Source organism: Coccinella septempunctata, chromosome 7 (assembly GCF_907165205.1).
Source record: "Coccinella septempunctata chromosome 7, icCocSept1.1, whole genome shotgun sequence".
NCBI classification, from domain to species: Eukaryota; Metazoa; Arthropoda; class Insecta; order Coleoptera; family Coccinellidae; genus Coccinella; species Coccinella septempunctata.
The window spans coordinates 3997160-4006333 of record NC_058195.1 but is presented as its reverse complement, the minus strand read 5'-3'; positions in this window follow the sequence as shown (position 1 = coordinate 4006333).

Below are 9174 nucleotides of genomic sequence, written 5' to 3'. Positions count from 1 at the left end.
TGAATCTATTGCGAGCAATTTCGGGAGCCTATCTCCCTTCGTTTAGATTTTCATCTTGGAAAAGTCAATTTTTCTAAAATCGCCATTTTCAATCTGCGATATCTCCTGTTATATTCGTCTGATCCAATTGGGATTTCCAGTTTTATAATCAGCATTGCCAAGGCTTCCACCCTAGCATAAGAACTCGATTTCGAAAATCTCGATTTTTTGGGTCAAAAATGAGCAAGGGGTTAGACCCCCCTAAAATAACCTATTTGCTACTCTGTCTGAAAATCAGGATGTTCTATCACTGTCTTAGGATATGGAGTGCATAGAATTTGTTTTGAGGATTCTAGAAAACCAAACAGTGGACGATTCGATAGAGAATTGTACTCTAGACAGCTCTTCGAAGTCAACTCGAAAATGAAAAGTGGAAAAACAAAAAAAGTTATTTTCTCCTAAACAGGGCCAGATATTTGAAATTTTGGTATGGAAATATAGGTTTTCGAACACGCTGAATCTATTGCGAGCAATTTCGAAAGCCTATCTCCCTTCGTTTAGATTTTCATCTTGGAAATGTAAATTTTTCAAAAATCGCCATTTTCATTCTGCGATATCTCCTGTTATATTCGTCTGATCCAATTGGGATTTCCAGTTTTATAATCAGCATTGCCAAGGCTTCCACCCTAGCACAAAAACTCGATTTCGAAAATCTCGATGTTCTGGGTCAAAAATGAGCAAGGGGTTAGACCCCCCTAAAATGACATATTTGCTACTCTGTCTGAAAATCAGGATGTTCTATCACTGTCTTAGGATATGGAGTGCATAGAATTTGTTTTGAGGATTCTAGAAAACCAAACAGTTGATGATTCGATAGGGAATTTTACTCCAGAGAGCTCTTCGAAGTCAACTCGAAAATGAAAAGTGGAAAAACAAAAAAAGTTATTTTCTCCTAAACAGGGCCAGATATTTGAAATTTTGGTATGGAAATATAGGTTTTCGAACACGCTGAATCTATTGCGATCAATTTCGAAAGCCTATCTCCCTTCGTTTAGATTTTCATCTTGGAAATGGCAATTTTTCAAAAATCGCAATTTTCAATCTGCGATATCTCCTGTTATATTCGTCTGATCCAATTGGGATTTCCAGTTTTATAATCACCATTGCCAAGGCTTCCACCCTAGCATAAGAACTCGATTTCGAAAATCTCGATTTTTTGGGTCAAAAATGAGCAAGGGGTTAGACCCCCCTAAAATGACATATTTGCTAGTCTGTCTGAATATCAGGATGTTCTATTACTATCTTAGGATATGGAGTACATAGAATTCGTTTTGAAGATTCTAGAAAACCAAACAGTTGATGATTCGATAGAGAATTGTACTCTAGAGAGCTCTTCGAAGTCAACTCGAAAATGAAAAGTGGAAAAACAAAAAAAGTTATTTTCTCCTAAACAGGGCCAGATATTTGAAATTTTGGTATGGAAATATAGGTTTTCGAACACGCTGAATCTATTGCGAGCAATTTCGAAAGCCTATCTCCTTTCGTTTAGATTTTCATCTTGGAAATGTCAATTTTTCAAAAATCGCCATTTTCAATCTGCGATATCTCCTGTTATATTCGTCTGATCCAATTGGGATTTCCAGTTTTATAATCAGCATTGCCAAGGCTTCCACCCTAGCATAAAAACTCGATTTCGAAAATCTCGATTTTTTGGGTCAAAAATGAGCAAGGGGTTAGACCCCCCTAAAATGACCTATTTGCTACTCTGTCTGAAAATCAGGATGTTCTATTGATGTCTTCGGATATGGACTGCATAGAATTGGTTTTGAGGATTCTAAAAAACCAAACAGTTGATAATTCGATAGAGAATTGTACTCTAGAGAGCTCTTCGAAGTCAATTCGAAAATGAAAAGTGGAAAAACAAAATAAGTGATTTTCTCCTAAACAGGGCCAGATATTTGAAATTTTGGTATGGAAATATAGGTTTTCGAACACGCTGAATCTATTGCGAGCAATTTCGAAAGCCTATCTCCTTTCGTTTAGATTTTCATCTTGGAAATGTCAATTTTTCAAAAATCGCCATTTTCAATCTGCGATATCTCCTGTTATATTCGTCTGATCCAATTGGGATTTCCAGTTTTATAATCACCATTGCCAAGGCTTCCACCCTAGCACAAAAACTCGATTTCGAAAATCTCGATTTTTTGGGTCAAAAATGAGCAAGGGGTTAGACCCCCCTAAAATGACCTATTTGCTACTCTGTCTGAAAATCAGGATGTTCTATCACTGTCTTAGGATATGGAGTGCATAGAATTTGTTTTGAGGATTCTAGAAAACCAAACAGTTGATGATTCGATAGAGAATTGTACTCTACAGAGCTCTTCCAAGTCAACTCGAAAATGAAAAGTGGAAAAACAAAAAAAATTATTTTCTCCTAAACAGGGCCAGATATTTTAAATTTTGGTATGGAAATATAGGTTTTCGAACACGCTGAATCTATTACGACCAATTTCGAAAGCCTTTCAGATTTTCTTAACATATCTTATACATATCAAAATTATTCTTCAATATCTGGTATAGATACTCAGTATTTAGAATAGTGTATGGCCAATAAAATATCATTTCTATTCGAAAACTTAGTTCATCGAATTTCATGTGTCGATTTGTGGATCATTCTGATGATTTTTCTTCGTTTCCAGGTAAAAATCTCTTCAACTTCATGTTGAATATCATTGGAGACCTGAACACGCGGCTTTGTTTCTCGGGAAATACCCCACTTCTCGTGGCTATCTCAAGAAGATTCTTCAAGACAACGAAGAAAATACTGGCGAGAAATGCTGATGTCAACATGCCCAACTATTTCGACGTAACACCCCTCAGTATGGCAGTATGGATAGGTAGAACAGCATTTGTAGATTTACTCCTCGAATACGGAGGTGGGATTAAGGGAATGGTTTACGACGAGTATACAGAACCCCTACCAGATATTCATGTTGCTGGTTTCTCTCCATTCAACAGGGAGGTCGTCAAGAAATGGATAACACCGAATTCGTTGTATTCTAGGGTACTCGCAGATCGCTATCCAATGCACACGATGCTTGCTCAATACAAAAAAACGGGATGTGAGGCTGAACTAGTCGTGGAGCTCTTTCTTGATAGAGGGTTCGATTTGGAGACTACGGACTTTTTACATGATCGCACACCACTCATGATCAGCTTCTGTAGACACCTCATGCCAATAGCTTTGCAGTTACTAAGGAACGATGCCCATCTAGAAATAACAGCATCGGTACTATCGCCAGATTTTAGGAAATCACTCCTACTTTATATTCCAAAAACGGATAGAACTGATCTGAGCCTGACGATCCTCAAATTCATCGCGTTGGAAGTTTCCAAAGGCATTCCGATGAATGAAGAATTAAGGCAAGGTTTGGACGAACGACAGTGGCCAAATAACTATTTGAAAGAGTGCTACAGAGAAATAGACCGTCTCAAAAGTATGGAAATAGAAGACACCACCATCACTTATTGGAAACTCCTAACTGAGGATATCAAACAGATAGCATTGTACATCGAAAACAACGTTATCATTCAAAGGATTGGAATATTCGAATTGGCTACAAATCCGAATTATAGAGCTGATATCATTTACAAATTAGCGAGAGGAAAGAGGCGGTTGAAGTGGACCAAAATATGTAGAGACACTTTGAACATAATGTGGGGGTGGAGGTTACCGTCACTTTTCATGGATATGGTAATCGATCATCTTACCATAGCTGATATGGAAAATGTTAAACGTGCAGGAGACCATATTTGCTTCAGTTCAGTCATGGAAAACTAATTGAAACTGATTTATAAGAAATGTAAAATAAAACATTGTAAATACATGTACATACAAAATGGTTAAAATAGAAAAAACTTCAAGTTCTAATTCATTTTTTCCAAGACTCCTAATTTCCATCCTTCCGTTGTTCTCAACACTTAAAGATTCAATACACAAAAAGCTAAATTGCTAAATGAATAAAATGAACTGTTTAAACTGTACCTGTAGGTTCTGGTGACTTGGGACAGTCCTGTAACTTGGGGCAATTACCCCCTTCCAGATTTCTTTGTTTCTTACCATTTATGAGTGAAGGGATAAACTTGTAAGATTGTGTAGCGTCTTATCTGTTAATTTAACAATGAATTCCTGTTGAGTTTGCCGTGACCAGAGCGTTTGAATTAACAGGAAAAATTAACGAATTCAGGAGAGTAAAAGCGCGTTTTTTTATGGCCCTTACACTTTCTAGTGTCCTGTAAATGGGTTTCACTTTGTGCATGTGTAATTTTTTTTCTGGATACGTGTGATATTGGGATATTAGATATGTCATGAAACAAGGTTGTTTACAAATCAAACGGCAACACGAATCTCATTCATTTATTTTGTTGTTTCATAGGGTGACTTGGGACAATGCTGAATAGATACAAGCGGCTCATTGGCAGCAGAAATTATGTCGATTTTTCACAGGATATTAATAGGTATTTACGTAATTTCCACAAAGAAACCACCAAAGAATGAAAGAAATCAAAGTTCCCTTGTTTTGCTTAGTTTTTTTACATTTGAGTTGCAATATATTTATTTTCGCTGTAATAGGGGTTTATCATTTAATCTCCTTACCGAATTTCGACTATATAATCACAAATTCTAATTTTTCAAAACTATATATCGTCCCAAGTCACCTATTTCATTTGAGTGTTGAGAAATCAATAGATTTTAACTTGTGTCCTAAGCCTCCCAAATCGGTGGATGACTTGAGACAAGTTTATTTCATTTTTTTAAATTTATATCTGAATTCTGAAGCATGGTATATATCCTAGTCAATAGTCTGAGTCAAAAATTCATACCTTATTAAATATTTTTTAGCAGAAATGCTGAACCATCCAACTTTTCGAGCATAAGCACTATTCATGCATTTTCTCTATAGTGCATTCACTTTTTTACAAGCAGTTGGCCTTGAAAATTTCACAGATTCCACACTGTACCTATAGGGTTTATGTTACTGCTGAAGATAGGTGTGAGCATAAACATATTATACGATATTCACGAAATGAGTGGAGCTTATTTAGGTTGAGTATCCAAATATACTTTTCACTTGAAAGAAGAGTTTTCCACTTTGATATTGTTGTAATTTAAGACAGTCATCATTCTCAAATAAAATTCTCTCAGATTCAACGACATTTCATGTTATATTGTTCCCAGAACTACCATCAATTCAACAAGGGATACAAGAGAAAAAAGGTGCCTTCTAATAGTACATGTAATTACCCTTAATGTGCATATTAGGTGGCAAAGTGTGCAGTAAAAATGTCAATATTAAGAATGAAACAAATGGTATTTCAATAGTACTATGAGCAGGATATAAATAATTCTTTGACAGAATATCGTTGGATGAACCCTCTTTCCTAGAATTTGACGAATGACTTGAATCTTATCTCTTACCCTTTTGGGAACCTTATGGAGGTTTCAGCGAATTCTTTTATTCACCTGTATATGTATTTATAATTGCTTCAACGGATTTTCTTGACTTTAAAAATGACCAGATACGCTATTTTTCCTTCAGTTTGAGAGCTGCAAGCAGCTCTGAAGGTTGTGCCTACACCGTGTTTTCGAAAAACCAAAGTGAATACAGTTGTGAACAGTGTTGATAAATATCTCAAAATGCGTTTAATTGATGGAAATGGCCAAAATTATCCTCTTCATGAGGCATGTCTTTTCGGTACACTCGAAACAGTAAAGAAACTAGTGTATTCGGGTAGTTTCCATATTGATGGTGAAGATCGATGTGGTTTAACTCCTTTGGGGCTAGTAGCGTTGCAATTGAACATGCAAAGAACCAAGGGCTTGGATTATTTGACAGTGCGAGAGTACGAAGAAAAATTCAAGTTTTTACTGGTAAATGGTGCAAATCCAATGAGGTGGTGGATGAAAACAACTATTGCCGACATCATTTTTCGAGGGAGAAGTGAGTAAATATATTTAAATCGATAGCTCAGAAACCTCGCACGTATATTTAGTTCATTAATTGACACAAATACAATGTGTTAAATCACGATGGTGTTCTTTGAGGGTTTCACTACATTGGAGATTCTAAGATGAAACGTTGAAATAAATCTATGTCATAAAAAAACTAAACTTGAGACAGTCCTGTAACTTGGGACAATTACCCCTTGCAGATTTCTTTGTTTCTTGCCATTTATGAGTGAAGGTACAAACTTATAAGATTGTGTAGCGTTTTATCGAATAATTTAACAATTAATTCCTGTTGAGTTTGCCGTGACCAGAGCGTTTGAATTGACAGGAAAAATAAACGAATTCAGGAGAGTAAACGCGCGTTTTTTATGGCCCTTCACTTTTAAGTGTCCTGTACATGTGTTTCACTTTGTGCATGTGTAATTTTTTTTTCTGGGTACGTGGAATATTGGGATATTAGATATGTCATGACACAAGGTTGTTTACAAATCAAATGGCAACACAGATCTCATTCATTTATTTTGTTGTTTCATAGGGTGACTTGGGACTATGCCGAATAGATACAAGCAGCGCATTGGCAGCAGGAAATATGCCGATTTTTCGCAGGATATTATTATTTACGTTATTGCCACAAGGAAATCACCAAAGAATGAAAGAAATCAAAGTTTCCTTGTTTTGTTTAGTTTTTTTACATTTTTTGAGTTGCAATATATTTACTTTCGCTGTAATAGGGGTTTATCATTTAATTTCCTTACCGAATTTCAACTATATAATCACAAATTCTAATATTTCAAAACTATACACCGTCCCAAGTCATCTATTTCATTTGAGAGTTGAGAAATCAATAGATTTTAACTTGTGTTCCAAGCCTCCCAAATCGGTGGTTGACTTGGGACAAGTATATTTTATTTTTTTCAAAATTTATATCCGAATGCTAAAGCATGGTATATTTCCTAATCAATAGTCTGAGTCATTAAGCATATTCGAATCCCTTTTTCAAATAAAAATAGGTCACCGTTTTCAAAATATGACAAGTTGAATTCAACAATCATCCCAGTCACCAGAATCTACGGTAGCTTGAATAATCTAGATTTTACTCAATTTAAAGAGTAAAAGAGTTGTATGCGAAAGAACGAAATACATACTTTCGAATATTCAACTCAATAACTTAATGCTCATTGATAATGCCTAGGAATTGTATAGAATGCCTATGTAGAGTATGAAATTGACAAACGCATTCGTATTATTTCATTCATTGCCTAGAAGAACCAGGCATTCTATACATTGTAGGCATTGTATAGAATGCCTGATTTTATACAGTTTGCCGGCAACATATCCTTCATTTCGATAACTATTGTCGGACATATTGAGGTTCATTTAACGAGTTTGAGTGATTCCATACCTCTCCATTTTCAGATAAAAACCTCATCACCATAACGGTGGAATATATTGAAAGCATCAACAGACCGCTCAATGACTCAGGACAGACAGCGCTTCTCTTAGCTATAAGGAAGGGATTTTATAAGATCACAAAAAGAATATTAGCTAGGAATGCGAACATTAATGAAGGCAACTATTTTGCCGCAAAGCCCCTTTTTTGTGCCATACTCTACCAAACGCCCCAATTCATAAATCTGTTGGTCGAACATGGGGCAAGTCTGGAGTGTAGGAACGGGCAGGGTGAAACCCCTCTGCATGTAGCTTGCTGCAATCCACAGAAAAAAGATATAATCTTGAGATGTCTGCCGCACGATTCCTATATGTACCACAGGGACAACTATGGGTTCACCCCAATGCACAGGCTGGTTTCTCAATCTGCGAAGAAAACGGTTGAGGCAGCAGAGATCATCGAAATATTCATCGACAGAGATTTCGATTTGGATTCCAAAGATTGCAGAGGTCGAACGCCACTGCAGATCTGCCTCAGAAAAAACCTTGATCCTCTGGCAACACTCTTCCTGAGAAATGGAGCCCATCTAGAAATAACCAAAGATACATTTGCTAACCTTATTCCAAGAATTCCATCGAAATCAGTCCAAGTAAGCAGGGCCCTCCTGAAGTATATGGCAGTGGAAAATTCAAAGGGTGTTCCCATCAACCAAGAAATGAAACAACGTTTGTGTAGGCATCCCGAAGCGTACGGCTATGTACTTGAGTGCTACGATGAAATAAACTTGCTCAAATCTCTCAAAATAGAAAATACTTCCGTGAAGTATTGGAGCCTACTAACGAAAAGTATAAGGGAGATAGCTTTCTATACCGACAATCCATTCGTCATCGAAGGAATGAAATCATTTAAAATAGACGCATTTCCGATTTATGGCCCAGAAATACTCTACAAATTTTCAAAAGGAAAAAGGAGGATGAGATTGATGTATCAATGTGCAGAAGCATTGAACATAATGTGGGAAAGAAACATACCAACACTTGTTACAGATATTGTGTTTGATCGTCTATCGATAGTTGACTTGGAAAATGTAAAAATTGCTGGCTATCTTCCTTACCAGCATTGAAATAGCATTTCCTATTTCAGGAATAAGCTGAAATTTTCACAAAAAACCTCAAGTTTTTTTCAATTAAGTAGGATTTCTATGAAAGTGAGAGTTTTCAGAATGCCTTGCTGACTTCATCTAACAAACACAATTTTTTGTAAAATGAGACACCTTCAGTCGAGTTTACAATGATTTTAGAATCTCACAAAATGCACGTGGCAGTAATTCTACTGTAGCAATAGAATTCGTTAGCTGAAAACTCTCACATTCATAAAAAATTGACTAGGTAGGACTAATATAAATAGTATATTAGGTATATAATAGTATATTATACTATTATATAGGTGCTATATATACTAAATGCCATTAATTAAAGTACCTGTTGATTTTATCTTTATCTGTTAAATTATACATCCATTGTATGTTAGAATTCATCAACAATTCATTAGAACCTTGTTTGGATATCTAAAATTGACACTAATTTATGTTAGTGTGACATTGTTCTTGAAATGTAATTATTTAATGGTGATAATTAAAAAAGTTGCAAATTTCATATTTTTTTCTTTCAAACAACTATCCAAATATTAGATTAGCCAGCTTATAAAACCAAAAATGATAGAATAAATCGAAAAATACCAATTAATCAATTCATGACAATAAAATTTCAAGGAATAAAGAGTAATGATGATTATA